The following is a 16,729-nucleotide window of genomic DNA, read 5'->3' as shown; positions in this document are numbered from 1 at the left end:
GCTCAGTGGAATAGAGTTGAAGACCCAGAAATGAACCCACATACCTATGGTCACTTGCTCTTTGACAAAGGAGCTAAAACCATCTGTGATATATTAAGATTATCTGTTGCATGTAGGTTTAAAAAACACACTACTACCTTTGCTCGAGGCCATGGCTGCAACTACTAGCCTCTCCTGACTCCCTTTTTTTCCACCCAGCTCAGCTTCTAGAGAGCTGTCACCAACCCTGACCCCACTTCTCTTTCTACCTCCCTTTGCTACAGGAGAGGTTGCATTACCAGCCCATTGCTGAGACCCTTGAATCTATGAATAAAAGACACACACACACACACAGAGTTATCTTTTACCTTGCCTACTAAGCACAATTGCTGGGCACAGATAGCTCCTGCCTGGAAAGGCATGCCCTTACCAATTATCTCCATTTTTCCTTCACATTCTTGGTTGCAAGCCCATAGTGGAGGCCACAGACCCTTGCTCTCCCTGAGGCCTTACACGATTGATACTTCCTTTTCCTCCAAGGCATGGCAGAAAAAGCCTCTCCTTCCCTGAGTCCTTTTTCCTCCTGGGACCCAGAAGACCTGGCTGTACCTTCTGTCCAGCAATTGGCTCTTGGCCTTCTTTATTGACAAATCAAGTACCAATTGGAGAATAGGACCTTAGTATCAGCACTACCCCTCCCCACCCCCCAGCTCCCTTAAAATTATCCATGAGATAATTCCACGGGCCTTTCAGAAATGCTATAATGATAATCTGTACTTTCTTGTATGCTAATTTTAAAAAGCTCAAACTACAAAGTATAGAATTTTAGAAATCTTTTTAGTTATGAATTAAGGTAAAATTGATGCTCTAAGAACAGAAAAAGAAGGAATAGATTAGCTAAAAATATATTGAGTCTATATAAAAAGAGTTAAAATGAGACAAGGAAATATGTAATGATGACCACATGGTAATCTGTGTGGTTCTTTATGCATGGATGTGTAGGAATGCTGATGAATAATACAACACCATGCATTGACAGCTCCAGTAGGGAATGTCAACTAATGCAAATCTAAAAAACATTTTGCTTTTGAATCTCACTTCTGGGAAAGACTAAATGAATAAAGATGTTTGCATTATTATTTGCAACATCTGTGTATTTTAATTTTCTCTTCTAATGTGTGTTTTCGAAGAGCATAGTGAATGCTTGTCTCATTTTCTTTTCATTACTCAGAGTCTTAGTCATAGCTATCGTGACTGCTTTCTAAGTCTGTGATTTTGCTTAAGTTGTTAAAATACTATAAATAGCATCTTTGAATCAAATATAAAACTGGAAAGTATATATAATCCTACCAACATCACAAACTAGCTGTGAATCTTCCTATATTCAGTTAACCTCCTTGTCTCTAGGTATAGGTTTGAATAATTTCCTTTAAAATTACCTATAGTTGGAAATAAAATTCTGTAAGTATTTATAATAATATTCTTCTGTCCTTCTTTGTTCAAATTCCCACTCCCATTTTATAATCAACAACTTTTAACAGTTTCTGGCTGGTGGTCTTTATTTCTTCATACTTAGTTTTCACCTGTAATGTTTAGACATCTGCTAATTTTGATATTAGAAATAATTAATTTCTCTTTAACTCACCATAAAAGTATATTTTATGAGATATTAATGGCATCCTCTTTCTTGCTTGTCTTCTTTTTATATAACAGGCTAACCTGTATATTTTATTTCCAGACATATGCATTCTATTCTATAGCCATGGTCTTCCTTGAATCTACTGGCTGATTTTAAAATCTGTAGCCAGTATTTACCTATGCAAATTTCCATGAGGTGGTCCAGGTCAAAGCTTGATAATCTTACCTGTTTTCTTAGTTTTATGTATCCTAGTTCCTATGACTATTATTAATCTTTTTGCTTTATTCTTTTCCCAAATTATTGTTTAGTCATGTTTTCTGTTTCTGTAGAATTTAATTTGTACCTGAGGAGATAATTGTTTAGGCCAAATGGAAATTGTTCACAACTATTCCATAAACAAACTTGCCTTATGTATGATGGGTTATAGTTCGAGCAGTCTGTTTACAATGTATTCTTTGTTCCATTATATTGCCTAGAAGGTTCAAATTTTTCATAACTTCCATCTTATAATGATAAGTGGGCTTTTTAATTCTAGGAAGTACTTAGTGTACTTTGAAGAATGTCTTTTTTTTGGGAGAGGGTGTTCCACGATTCATTGTATGTTATTTCTTAGATATTTTCCTCCTAAACTTCCTGTTCTTTTTGAAGCTTCTATTGGCTCTCATAACTATTTAGTTCTTTGAATCATACCTTTTATTAATTTTTGCTTTATTCTTTTTCCAAATTATTGCTTAATCATGATTTCTGTTTCTGTAGAATTTAATACCACTTCTGTAGAATTTAACACAAAAAATTAGTTTCACATTGAGAATCTATTGTTCTTCAGCTTGGTACTAGAGATCTTAAGTATGTGTCATTTTGTGTACTGTATACTTGATGGAACTTAAGCTCACCTTTATTCAAACAAAGCACTCAGTTCCTTTTTGTATACAACACTCCCTTAGAGTCTAATGCTCTTTTATGCCTGATAATCAATAGTCCTTTTTCAAGAGAAGGCAGAGGTGATGGTATGTCTAATATGGGATAGTTTCCTGGAATCTTTTGTATCTTTTAATTAGGAATGAATAGCTGTTCCAGGGCAGTTCCAATGTGAAATATCAAGGAACTGCACATGTAAGGGCTTGGGACCACATTGAGGACAAAGGTGAGGGGTGCTCTTGACTTAGGGTTGTTAACCTACTCCTTCTACCCTTTCCTGGATCCTTGGGACTGATGAAGTAGAAATGGACTAGTTTGTTCAAAGGGACAGTATGGGTGAGTTTACTGGGCCTCTTTTCTCAGCTCCATATTTGAATTGGTTTTGTAGTTACTGCTCCATTGCCACTGAGTGAAGGCATATTTCATATTTCATATTTCTGGTTTTGTTTGTTTGTGTGTGTGTGTGTGTTTTCTGCTGGGGGTCTAATCAGAGCCTGGCAAATTCCAAGTAAGTTGTGTATTACTACACTATACATCCAGGCCTACCTTGATAAATTTTTATATGCATTGAAAACTGGAGTCCATACTTGGTAAGTATATAGAGGAGCATTGCCAGAAGCTGCATTTAAAGTTTAAGCAGTCTGTCCCATATCAGTACCTTTCCCTTCGCCCCTTAAAAGATTGATATTGCCCTTTCCATCTGATCATGTTTAACATACTCTCAAGATGTATGAGAGTATGGGAGCTGCACCATGACTGGGAAAAGTCTTTCTTGAATCCTTGAGTTTCTCCCATCCTGCACTGACTTACTCTCTTGGTATGCTTTGTAAAAATGAATTTCATGTTTCCCTGGCCTCTGGCTCTCAGAGAACATAGTGCTGGAGGCGTTCCCATCTGGGGTCTCCTCCTACTCTGTACCTGGTGCCCCAGCCTTCTCAGGGTGGAAAGAGAAGCCGGCCAGGTGAGCCCTGAGGAAGCAAGCTGAGCAGCCAGAAGGGATCCTGCAGCCAGGAACCAGGAGCAGCCCATAACCAGGTGAGAGTTGCTGTGTTCCTATAGTTCTATAAAGTATAGACCAAAACATTATGTAAAAAGTCAGGCAATTTATCAACTTCTCAAATACATGTCTTTGTTAGAAGGAACAGTTGAGAGCTGCCAATTAAGGCCTCTGTTGCTGAGATAAATGATGCCACAAGAAATCCCCTGTAAGAGGATAAGGAGTAACACTAAAGTTAGACTGCTGACTAACTTTAGCAGGAATGCTAACGTGAATTCTGCTAGTATAATGAGCAAATGAGACTACTCTGGATAACTTTTTTAGTCTTTTGCATAAGAGATTATTTTACTGTGATATAGAGGGTGACTATCAAATCATCCAAGTAGGGCACCAGTAAGCTTTTTTTTTTCTTTTTTTTTTTAAATTGGGGGATTCCATGAAGAATTTTGTCTATATGGTTAACATTTACTTTATTTGGAGTCTCATATTTCTGTGAAATTCCCTTTCACTGCTTAGGAACAAAATCTTTTTCCTTCTTTCTGAATGTATGCACTTACCTGAAAGTCTTGGGCTTATCTGTTTCAGCTGGTTTCCTTGTGGGAGAATGAAAGATTCTCAACAGATATCATGGCACTTTAACATCAAAAACGTTTGCATGTAGCAGATGCTGCTATACAATGAAGTGAGCATGAGGTTTCATATGTAGCTATTGGAGTAATCGTAACATTGACTTTGTTGTGAGGTGGGGGAAGAGGTGAGGGAAAGGGAGGGAGGGGAGAGAAGAGAGAAACAACATATCAGTTATCTCCTCTGGCCTAGTTAACTTGTGTGAAAGGAAGATAATAAATGGACCCCTTCCCACCCATTTTGCATGATTAAGTCAGACAATCCATGTAGTCACATAAGTTTTGAGAGACAGACTTATGTAAGAATGAAGACTATCATAGCTGAATGCCAGTGTAGTGTGTAATGTTTAGGTCTTATTCTAGTAACGTATTACATTCTCTATTGGTGTTAAATAGACAGTTGGTTCTTGAGAAGTCAGGAACCACATTTTCACCTATATTATTTGTCTGTATTATAAGTGTGATTTGCCTTTGAGTTATCACAAACTTGTTTTTAATTGGCTATCTTGGCATCCTACTACATACCTAATCGATTGTTTCATCAAAATGTTCCACCATTGGAGATTTGTTCATGATAACCCAAAAGTGCTAACCAGCTCAGGCTAATCCCTATAGTGTTCTTGCCAGTAAATATTATATTGTGAGTTCTGATACTCGCCTCTTAACATACTCTTCATTGAATATTTGATTGGGTTAGTAGTCATCTGAAAAGGAAATTTTGATTTTAATAATTGACTTTAAATTTATAAACAGAATTACCTATATAATGCCCTAGAGTTAATTAAAGTGTTTGGAATTTAGAATGTGATTGTGTCTCAGTAAGTACAGTTTGTCACAGTATACTATGAGTAAGCATGTTGAGTTATGCTAATCATTTTTGAGTAATTGCAGAATTTAATTCTCTCATTTGTGTAGAATTCAGTAGAAAAGAAACCCTATATTAAGGAAATAACTGACATTGAGCACTGTAGGCTTAATTTTTTCAAAAACCTACTATTTTTTGCTTTATTTATTTATTTATTATTGGATAGTTTGTTTATTTACATTTCAAATGTTATCCCCTTTCCCCGTATCCCCAAGACCTACTTTTAATATGAGTTCTTATGTGTGTTAACCTCCCTTCTAGACCACTACCCACCAGAGGTAGTGGAAAAGAAAGGTTATACAGAGGAAGTGGACCTGTTTAGAAATCGTTCTTTGGAACAAATATATACCAGCAGTCCAGTTCAGTAGTGCCAGGATAGCAAACACACATCAGCAGCAATGGCACAACCAGCAGAGACAGCCAGGCCTGAGCTGAATCAACTCTAGTCAGCAGCAGGGACCAAGACCAACAGGGGCTCCAGAGGAAATTCTCCGCGGAGCCCCTCTAAAGGAAGTGAAGGTCAGGGAAGTTGAAGACAGGCCACTAAGAAGCGAAGCTAGCTATGTAAGCCCTCGTCACTGTTCCTTAGGTCCTATTTATACTCCTCCAAATATCACGTGTCCTCACACAAGTCCTGCCTCACCATGTGAGTATGTATCAGCTGGCATCACTCGGCCAATCGACCTGAGTCCTTCTGAAGTGGAAAGAAGCCACCAGAACCTCACAAGTTCTTTGGTGAGTTTCTATCGAGTCATGACAGACAGCTTCATCGATGCAATGTAAGGTGAACCAATTCATCATGTGTCCGTTCACATGCTTGCTCTAGCAAAACATCCTTTCACCTGTGTTTGCTTCAGTGACATGTTCCTTTACATGTCTGCCTTAGCAAAACATCCTCTCATCTGTGTGTGCTTCAGGAAAACCCTCCACATATCTACCCCAGCAAAACACTATCCGACACAACTGATTTTCCAAAGAACTCATAGGTTTCCACTTCAGACTACTATTAATTATTGCATCCTGTGTATGTTAATTCATTTTTCATTTTAACTACATTGTATTCTGTCTCTGTATGCACATGCCTTCTAAAGTCTTTGTACTTTCCTTTTGTCAAGCTAGAAAAAGCGAAAGTGTAGGAGTAGGGTTAATAGAGGTGGGCATAACATTGCTGACTTAGACAGGGAAGAGCAAATACATCTTGTCACAGTCCACGTTGAGAACTCAGCCTTATCTATGTGTCCAGGGAGTTGAGACTCAACAGGAAGACTTGGCAATAATGACTAAATAATGATTAAATGAAAACACTATTAAATAATGATGTTCTCTAGGATAATCATTAAGTTTCTATACTAAATTGAGACAGGACAAAGATGCACACGTACATGTATTAGAGGGAGGGAGAGGCAGGTGGATCTCTAAGATTTCAGCTAGCCTGTTCAACAGAGTGAGTTTCAAGACAGCCAGGACTACTCGGAGAAACACTGTCTCAAAATAAAACAAAACTTAAAGACATACAAACAAAGAGTTGGAAAGTGACCATAAAAGTACAGGAAACAGGTCTGCTGAGGTGGCTCAGCGTGCAAGGGCTTGTTGCCATGCCTGATTCTGAGTTTGATTCCTGGACCCCATATGGTAGAAGGAGAGAACTGGCTCCCACAAACTGTCTTAGGACTTCCATATATCAAACACACGCAAATAAACGTTAAAAATAATACAGGAAACAACTTACTAAATCAATTCTGTGTGCTGAGAATATAGTATAGCAGCAGAATACTTGGCCTAGTGTATGAAGTCCTGGGTTTATACCCAATAAAGAACCTCAACCAGTAGGAATGGAAAATACAAATCCCAAGCTCTATCATAAAACCTCAGAACTTAGCAGACCCTAAAGTCTCCCTTTTTGTCCTATTTTCCCACACTTCTGGGCATACCTTAAAGTCTTGCCTGGGAACTTTGGGGAAAGGTGACATGACTATAAGTGAAAATTGCCATCCATTCATTTTGCTTATCCCTAGGAAAGGAGGAGAGGGAAATGGATGCTTCCTTCTGGATACGGCATGATTACCTGCTCAGGTTTACATAAGATCCAGCAGTCAAAAAACCAACCCTGGCGGGGAGGAGCTCTCAAGGCCCCACCCATTATGGCAGTTGATAGTTTGTGGGTGAGGGAGAACCTTTCTTCCTTTGGGGATGCTGTGACATAGGTTGTCTAATGTGTGACCCCCCACCTATGCACATGGGCAGCATTAATTGGACTAACTGACATTTTAAAAAGGCATATGGGAGAGGCATATGTTGAGAATCTGTAGGGAATGTGATATGATCTTATTTTTATGTGTGTATGTGTTTGTGTATGAAATTTTCTACTTTATTTTAAAATTTACACATGAAATAGATCACTTCACTAGACTTTTTATCAGTGCCATAAGATGTTCCAAATTCTTTCCAGCTCAAAACAGATGAATTAAAAGTAAAATGTTCTGGGAGCATCTTCAGGACCCTACCAAAGCCATTTTACCTGAATCTATTCAGGAATAAGAACTGAAGCTATATTCTTAATGACATTATGACGGTGTCTCTCTACACTGTTATTCACTGTTACAGTTTGAGAAATGTCCCCTACTGGTGATGTGTTCAAACACTTTGTTCTCAAGTTGTGGAAATGTTTTGGGGTGTTGTGGAACCTTTGATACAGAAGGCATGGCTGGAAGACACATAATATTTTGAGGATTGTAGCCTAACCTCATTTGTAACCTGCTCTGTTCTCTAAACTGTTAAGGTATAAAGAGCCACTAGCTCCCATGCCTTCCTCTGCCCTGATGATGGGCTGGTAGCCCCTGAAACTGTGTGGTAGAATGAATCCTTGCCCTTCACTTGTTTCAGTCAGGATGAGAAAAATAACAAATTTGCTACTGATGTAGTTTTGGATACCATAACCAGATGGTAGTAGAGGAAACCGGAGTCTATTATTATTATTATTATTATTATTATTATTATTATTATTATTGTTGTTGTTGTGTTGTGGACTGATCTCATGGTTTTGCATATGCCATGCAAGTACCATGTCACTGACACACATCCTCATCCCCTTTCTTAGCAAAAGACTTGTAGACCAAATCATGGGACATTGGCCTGGAAAAGTTTTATCTGCAGTGGATTCAACCAGGGGCTTAGAGTCAGGAGTCTCTGAGATGCAGCTTCTTTTAATTATCTGACTTTACTATTCATGTATTTCTTCCTTCTAACATTTCCTAACATTTCCTTAGTATGTGTGTTCTGTTTTTCTAGTTCCTTGAATTTTGCTTTTGTTACCTACTGGCATATAATTACTCCTAAGATGAGTGACATAAAACATTTATTAACTTAACCTTTGTGTAAGTTAGAAACATGGACTACTTCCTGAGTCTTAGGTTCTTACAAGGCAAGATATCAGCTACAATATAATCAAGGCATGTCCAAGAAAGGATCTGCCTGCAGACCCTCTATCAGTTTCTTTGGAGCTATTGACCAAAGTCTGCCTGTGTACCTCCCACAGAGTAGCTTGTAACATAGCAATTGATGTCATCAAAACAAAGGACAAGGGTGGGAAAAAAGACATTACAGTTTTTTAATTGGATCCAGACATGATCCATCACTTTGCCTGTTCTCTGTTAAATGTAAATCCATAGTTTCAAATATAGTAGAAAGATTTCTTACAGAGGACACATAAGGCAAAATAACTGAGACATTTTAGAAGTTTCCATGGTATTCTATTCCTTAACTGTTGAGTGTAACACTATCATACTTTAAACATCTAACTTGAGTCTAACAGTTGTCTTACTGAAATATCTTGATGTTTAATCACAACTTCTTGCTCGTATTATACTTAGTAGGACAGTCTTAGTGTTTTGCTTATAATGGGGAAGAGTGGAAAAATAAAGTACTAATTAAGCTTTCAGAATTACCTCAGTGGGCAAGGTACAAAGAGAAAAACAGCTTAAAACATCATTTAAATATGTCTATTGTGTCAACCTGTTAATTGTATCTTTGAAATTTTTGTTTTCTTTGGCTGTCAGACGTTATGAAGGGTTGATTTATCTGCATATTCTGTCTTCTGCCCAGTTCAAGCTTGTCGATGGAAGTGCTAATTGCTTTTGCAAACTTTGTCTATTTACTATTGCTCTTAATTATCACTCCATGTTACTGAGGTAATGCTGTGAATCTCTCCAACCAAAGGATCCTCTGCCTGCGCAGTCTCAAATTCTTGGCTGTGTTTTATGAAAACGTCCAATTACTAACAGATTGCTTTAGTAACATGGGAATGTTTATTATCAAGAACTAGCAAAACTTAGTTCGGTTACCCATTCTTCACTTTATTTTTCTTTGAGAAATCCGAATTTTAATGGGCGAGGTTTACAGTAACATGTTTTTTATAAAATATATTTTTATAGGTAAGTATAAGAATAGAAGTAGCTATAAACTTAAACTATAAACTAAAGTAGTTATGCAACTGAAGCATTTTTTGTAACTAGTGAGGTGAAATGAAGTTTACCTTTTGTTGTTGGTCAGCTTTGAAACACTGGTCTTTGTCATATTTTATTCTTTTGTGAGCTGGAATGATTTTCCTTCATATATGGTAATATGAAGGTAATATTTTCCTTCATATTTTCCTTCCTTACTGGTGGTAAGAAGTTTCTCCTCAAAATATTTTTCACGTTTAAAAATTATATATGGAACAAATAGTTAGTAGACTATTCCTATTTAAGTGTATTTGGAGCAGAGTTATGGAACACAGTCCCAGTGAATACATAACAAAACATTCCTACACTTAAGGCTCAGGGAACGTTTCAAGGGGAGGGGGGATTTTAAGATCAGGGAGTTTGTTGTGAGACTGTGAGTCCTAGTAATGTCATACTTTATGCTCACCAAGTCTCACCACCATGACTACCTAAACATGAACTAAACATGAACAACATCAATAGACACTGCACAGTGGACAGGAAAAGCCGTTGAGGTGTCACCTAGAACTAGTCTACTTCAGTTGTGTCTGGGACAGGCCTAAAAACCTGATAATGGACCTGAGGCATACACTTCAAAAGGAGTCAGTCTCCTGAGGTAGTCAGTCACTGACGTCTCCTAGCTCAGATGTGTTCCAGATTGATCTCTGCTAAAGTCTGTGGAGAGATCTGCACTTTCTTTATTCAGGCATAAAAGTGCCCTAAGAAATATTTCGTATTAGCTAAACTGAGATTGAACATTATTTCCTGGCCTCCACAGTGTTTCAATAATCCTAATTGATTTCCTAGCTGTAATTAGCTTGGAATTTTTACTAAGAAGCTGTCTTACCGGACAGGGTGTCTCCAAAGTTAGAGATAGTAGTTCAGGTACTAATTGTCAGAGTAGTCCCACACAAAGCAGAATTTCTTTACTAACTAGAGAGAAGTTGTAGGGCTTCTGTCACTAATTATCTATCTTATAGCCAAGGATATTCTCAAGGACCTCCAGCTGCTTGCTTCAGACAGACCCTGAGAATTTTACTTGGGGCTGCCAAAATAGCCCAAGAAAAATACACCACTGCTCCTCCGCCTTGCACCTGGCTGATCTTACTGACTTTGATGTGACCACTACCTGACTACATGACTTCTGTAGTTTGCCCTGTTTTGCTGTATACAATATAAGCCTGATTTTCACTTTTGTAAATTGCATTCAGATACCACACTTCCTTGTGTCCTGTCTGTTTGTCACTTGCCGAATTCTTTGCCCACCAGGCCAGAACTTTTATCACCCTGCGGAACAAGGGGTCCCTGAAGTAACTCAGTCCATGACATTGAGGCTTCAACCCTACACAAAGAACTACAGGCAACTAAGGAACGCTCCTGAGAAGATCTCTCTAGGGAAGCACACACCAATAGGTTATCTAATACCAAATGGTCATACCTGAGAAATATACACACACGTATGTACATATGTATATATATATGTGTGTATATATATGTGTGTGTGTGTGTGTGTGTGTGTATGTGTGTGTGTAACATTATACAAATTGTGAGTAGGCTGTAGTTAGGAATATATATGTATATATACATATACATGTTTATGCACATAGCAACAGTGAAAAGATGTCATGAATTAGAACAAGGAGAAGGGTATATGGAAGGATTTGGAAGAAATAAAGGGAAGAAGGGGGATTGATATAATTACCATATCTCGAAACTAAAAAGATGAGTGATTTGGTGGTGTGTGCCTATAATCTTTGCTTTCTGGAAACTGAAAAGGGCAGGAGAGGTGGTTCAGTGGATGAGAATATTTGCTTTTCAGAGGTCTTTCAGAGGACCTCCTTTTGGATCCCAGAATCCATATGAAGGCTCATAACTGTCTATTAACTCCAGTTCCATGGGTTCCAGTGCCCTTTTCTGGCCTCTGCAGGCACTGCGTGGTGCATGTACATACATACTGGTAATTAAAAACACTGATACATGTAAAAGAATTAACAACAAAACCATTGAGACCAAATTGGGCTACGTGGCAAGTTTCAGGCCATTCTGAAATAAACAGTGAGACCCTGTCACAGATGATAAAGTTTAGCTGACACCCACTGTTCATATTACTTAACTTCACCTTTAAATTTTTAAGCCATGCATCATGGTCTACGCCTAGAATCCCACTGCTCGGGAATCTTAAGTTGAAGCATCATGAATTTGAGGCCAGCCTTAGTTACCTAGTTTGATCCTTTCTCAAAGAAATCGAATAACTAGAGCTGGGAATGTAGATTTGGTAGAATATCTGTCATTCAAAAAGTACCTGTATTCATTACTCAACACAGTATAGAACTGAACATTGTCTAAAAACCAGCGCTTGGAAAGTGAAAGCTGGATGATTGAAAGCTCAAGATCACCTTTAGCTCCATACCAAGTTCATGGCCAGTCTGGGCTATATGATACACTGTCCCATGCCTCTTCACTTAAAATAAATGAACCTTCCCCTGAAATACATAGGTATTTAGTTCATGACATTTGTTAACACATAAAGTTACTCTCCCTGTTTCAATCATCTGTTCTTGCACTAGAAGTATTCTAAGGGGCTAGGGAGATGATTCCATTTTTAAAGAGCTTGTTGTGCAAGCACAAGGACCTGAGTTTATCTAGAACCCACATTTAAAAAAAATGGGTGTGGTAACCATGTTGGTGTAAGCCTGTAATGAAGCACTTTGGTGGCTGAGGCAGAAAGACCCCCGAGGCTTGCTGGCTAGCCAGTCTAGCTGAATCGAAGAGCTTCAGCAGGAGACCTTCTCTTAATAAGGTGGAGAGCAAATGAGGAAGACAGCCAACATCCACTTGTGTCTCCACGTGCACACATATGTGTGCATATGCATTTCCTTCCACTTCTGCAGTTGTTTGTGTTAGCTTTCCATTGCTGTAGCAAATATTTGAGACAGTCAATTTATATAGAGGAAAGGTTTATTAGTGCTCATACTTTTGGAGGTTTTGGTTCATTATCAATTGGCATTTTTTTCTTTTAGGCCTGTGGTGAGACAGTACACTGTGGCTGTGTGTGGTAAAACCAAGTCATTTACCTCATGGGTGTGGAGGGAGAGAGAGGGAGGAGGAAGCCAGAGTTTTTAAATCATCTTTAAGGACATGCCTGAAATCACCCAAGACTGTCCACTAGCTCCTGAAACCCACTATCTCATTGTAGTGCCTCACTGCCAGACTGTTCCCACATGACCCTTTGTGGGAGACGCTGTGGAACCTATTTTTGAGCCAGTACTCTGAAGGCTCCCCTATTATCTCACATTGATCAGATAATCAATGAATATTACCTTCTGCTGAGATTCTGAGCCTTTGCCAAGAAGGGTTGTGTAGTGTTATCACACAAATTTAATGCATGCATGCACAGTGAATAGTTGCAGGTTGATTGTGCCAAAATTCTCTTGGTACTTAAGCTAAGTTCAACTCACGGTTGTTGGTGCAGTTCCTGTCCTTTGTGCCAGGAGAGAAAGCAAGAGAGAAAGGTTGTAACCAGGGAAGGAAACCTATAACTTAGAGATCACAATTGCAGTAAGAGTTATATATCTGAATGGTGTGATGATTGCCCCATGGGAAGTGGCACTATTAGGAGGTGTGGCCTTGTTGGAGAAAGTGTGTCACTGTGAGGGTGGGCTTTGAGGTCTCCTTTGAATTCAAGCTCCACCAAGTGGGGAAGAGAGACCCTCCTGACTGCCTGCAGAAGAGAGTCTTGTCTTTGCTGCCTTCGGATCAAGTTGTAGAACTCTCAGCTCCTTCTCCAGCACCATGTCTGCCTGGGTACTGCTATGTTTTCCATCATGATGATAATGACTGAACCTCTGAACCCCATTTAAATGTTCTCTTTGTAAGAGTTACCTTGGTCATGGTGTCTCTTCACAGGAATGGAAACTCAAAGACAAATGGTAAGTGTATTCAAGGGAAGAACGTAGATGTTTCTACATGTCTTCAATAAGAACCAGACTTATAGATAGGAACATCACGAAAAAGGAAAATGTAGAATCCTTTGTCCAAAAAAAATGATTAAGACTTTCAAGGCATCTGGGCTTGGTGGCACTTGCCTTTAATCTCTGCACCCTGCAATCTTTGAGTTCTGGGGTCTGTCTCAAAAAAACAAACAAACAAAAAAACCCCAAACCAAACCAAAATCAGAATTTCAAGGCAGCAATATCAAGACTTTAAAACATAAAGAGAACCAAGAAGAGCTAGATGACATGGTTCCACAGGGCATACCCTGTATGTAAAAGATTAACAAGGAGGAATGAGAGGTTGCAAAGTGACTGAAAGCAAGTATCCGTTTGAGTGAAACCAGTAACATTCCATACAGTGTCAGACCAAAGTCTTCTCTCATGTGACATATAGAGGATTGGCATGATTTTTAGTGTCAGAGACTGTCAGCTAGATGGAGTCACCTTTTCAGAGGGAATGAGTCTGATTTTTATGTTGATCAAAATAAGGAAACTGAAGAAAAATGCCAGGCATAGATTGCCAAAAAACCTCAGCTATCCTCGCTGAGAGCTTCTACTTCTAAGTCTGAGGCCTTTAAGAGTAACAGATGATCAGAGCTTGGGGGGAGGGCGGGGGGGAGAAAGAATGGTTTTGAAGAGTTGAGAACCACAGCTATAGACATGCATAAATTTGAATGTGAAAGATTGCCATGAGATTTGCAGGATACAACTGCACCTATTCAACAAACATTCACTGAGAGCCTGATTGCCCTAATCTGTAGAGGAGCACAGAAGACCTCTCTTCAGGGTGGCAGTTGCTCCTGCTTGCGTTACCTTTGGACATAGCATGCTCATCAGTGCCTGGGAAAGGGATTGGAGAAAGCAGGGTGGCAAGGGGGTCAGCCACCTTGAGCAGAACTGAGAGGCAGGTCCAACAAAACCCAAGAATCATTGGTAGACAAGCTCTTAATGCCTTTGTGCTAACTGTGGCTCATACTAGGAATAAAAACCTGAAAGACACAAGGGACGTGTGTCTGTGTCCAGAGTTCTCTGTAGTTTCTTTTCAGTCATGATAATGTGGAAAAAACATTTTGTACTAGTGAGGCATGCATAATTATGAGAAAAAGCAGATAACTTTTCCACTCTGTTTTTAAGGAAACACTTTTAAGTGTAATTAATGAGGCAAGGGCTTAAAATGCCTGAAGGGTTTCCAGGAAATTGTGATAATACATTATGCTTGGCATGATAAGGTAATGGGATCCATTTGTACTCCTTGGCAAGGGGTTACAACTATGTCATTCTGTTGTATTTAAGGAAGGGTTTCAGAAACCCCAAGAAGTGCCTGATTTGCACTGTTTTGTAGTGGAATTCGACTTTGCTGCAGCTTTTCTGTTCTGTGTTAGTGCCGTTCTGTGATCAGCCTGATAAGCTCCCAAGGCCGGCAAGAGGATAGTTGCTTCTTGAAAATAAATAGTGCAAGGTGCTATCTGTAGAGGCATGAATATATAAGTTAAAGACTTATGTTTTAAAAACAAGCCAGGATTAATTGATCTATGGAAATGTTGAGCATCAAAGCATCATGAGACAGCAGACACATTCCAAGGGTATTAAATTGATCAGTGTTTAATAATTCCAAATATCTTTTTGGGTAATCCCTTTAGCTGGCTAGTCTAAGGTGGTATTTGTGAGAAATTAGCTTTTTGAGAATTCTCTCCATTGATTTCTGTAGTGGTTGCCTCAGTGTGCAGTCCCACTCACAGTAAGTGAGGATTTTCCCTTCCCCAAACCCCTCCAGCATGCGTTGTCCCTTGTCTTGCTGACCTTTGCCATTCTGACCGGGGTAAATGAAATCTCAAAGTTGTTTTGATTTGCATTTCCTATTGGTAGGAATTTTTAAAATATTTGTTTGGTTTTTTTTTTTTTTTTTGAGACAATTTCTCTGTGTAGCCCTTGCTGTCTTGGACCTCACTGTAGAACATGCTGGCCTTAAATTCAGAGATCTGCCTGTCTCTGCCTCCCAAGTGCTGGGATTAAAGGTAGTTCTTTATATATTCTTTATATTTTTTTTTACACTTGAAATTTTTTTATTTGTCCTTATTTACCTGTTGTTCATGTATACTTCTTTTTTTTATTAGATATTTTCTTTATTTACATGTAAATTTCTCCATTCCTAGTTTCCCCTCCAAAAAACAAAGAAACAAACAAAAACGACAAATACAAACCCCTCTTGCCTCCCCCCTCCCCATGCCTGCCACCCCACCCTCTCCCACTTATTGGCCCTGGCATTCCCCTACACTGGGGCACAGAACTTTCACAGGGCGGAGCTCTTCTCCTCCTATTGATGAGCTAAACAAAGAATTCTCAATTGAGGAACACCGAATGGCTGAGAAGCACCTATATTCTTTATATTAATCCTCTATCATGTGTAGCTGGGAAAGAGACTCTCCCATTCTGTAGGCTTCCTCTTCTCCCAGTTAGTTTCTTCAGCTCTGCAGAAGCTTTTCAGTTTTATGAGGTCCCACTTGTTAATTGTTGGCCTTAATTCTTGGATAAATTAAGTCCTAGGCAGAAAGTCCTGTCCTAGTGCTCAACTGTGTGGGGGTACTGCCTGTGTGTTCCTCTAGCAGTTTCAGTGTCCCATGTTTCACATTCAGGTCTTTGATCTATTTGGAGTTAATTTTGTGCAAAGTGATAGACAGAAGTCTAACTACTTCATGTAGGTCTCCAGTTTTCCCAGTACCAATAGTGGGGGATAATTTCTTCTTTCCAGTGTATTGTTTTTGGCATCTTCATCAATACTACATGGCTGAAGTTATGAGTAATCATGCTTTTGTGCTGTTCTGTGATCTACACATCTGTTTGTGCCAGTGCCGTGTTTTTATTGCCGTGACTCTGTACCATGTCTTCAGATCTGGAATGGTCATTCCGTCAGCATTGTTTTTGTTTGATCAGAATTGTTTTGCCTATCTGCAGTCTTTTGTGGTTCCATGTGAATTTTAGGGCAGTTTTTTTTTTTCTATTTCTGTGAAGAATGAGATGGAGATTTTGATTGGGATCACATTGAATCTGTAAGTAGGTTTTGGTAAGATGGTCATTTTCACAATATTAATTCTGCCAATCCATTGGCATTGATGCCTTTCCATTTTCTAGTGTCTTTATCTTTTTCTTCAGAAGTTTAAAGTCTTCATTGTAGAGGTTGTTTTGCATCCTTGGTTAGATTTAATACTAGATATTTTAATTTCTTTGAGGCTATTGC

General features: G+C 38.9%; 1 protein-coding gene across 5 annotated transcripts in view; it reads left to right on the top strand.

Annotated features, from left to right (window-relative positions):
• Positions 1–3,460: 3,460 nt before the first annotated feature.
• Il31ra (interleukin 31 receptor A) overlaps positions 3,461–16,729 on the top strand; it is a 69,138-nt gene continuing 55,869 nt past the window's right edge. For 3 of the 5 annotated variants that reach the window (XM_031360389.1, XM_031360388.1, XM_031360387.1), the window contains exon 1: positions 5,463–5,759. The gene's annotated coding sequence lies outside the window, so the exon portion shown is untranslated. Of the gene's footprint in view, positions 3,572–5,462; positions 5,760–16,428; positions 16,542–16,729 lie in introns of those variants that run through there. The other 2 variants (XM_031360384.1, XM_031360385.1) reach the window with 2 other exon arrangements.

This window comes from Mastomys coucha, unplaced genomic scaffold, assembly GCF_008632895.1.
Source record: "Mastomys coucha isolate ucsf_1 unplaced genomic scaffold, UCSF_Mcou_1 pScaffold8, whole genome shotgun sequence".
Classification (NCBI taxonomy): Eukaryota; Metazoa; Chordata; class Mammalia; order Rodentia; family Muridae; genus Mastomys; species Mastomys coucha.
Note: the sequence above shows the minus strand (reverse complement) of the source record. Positions and strands in the feature narration are given on the sequence as shown.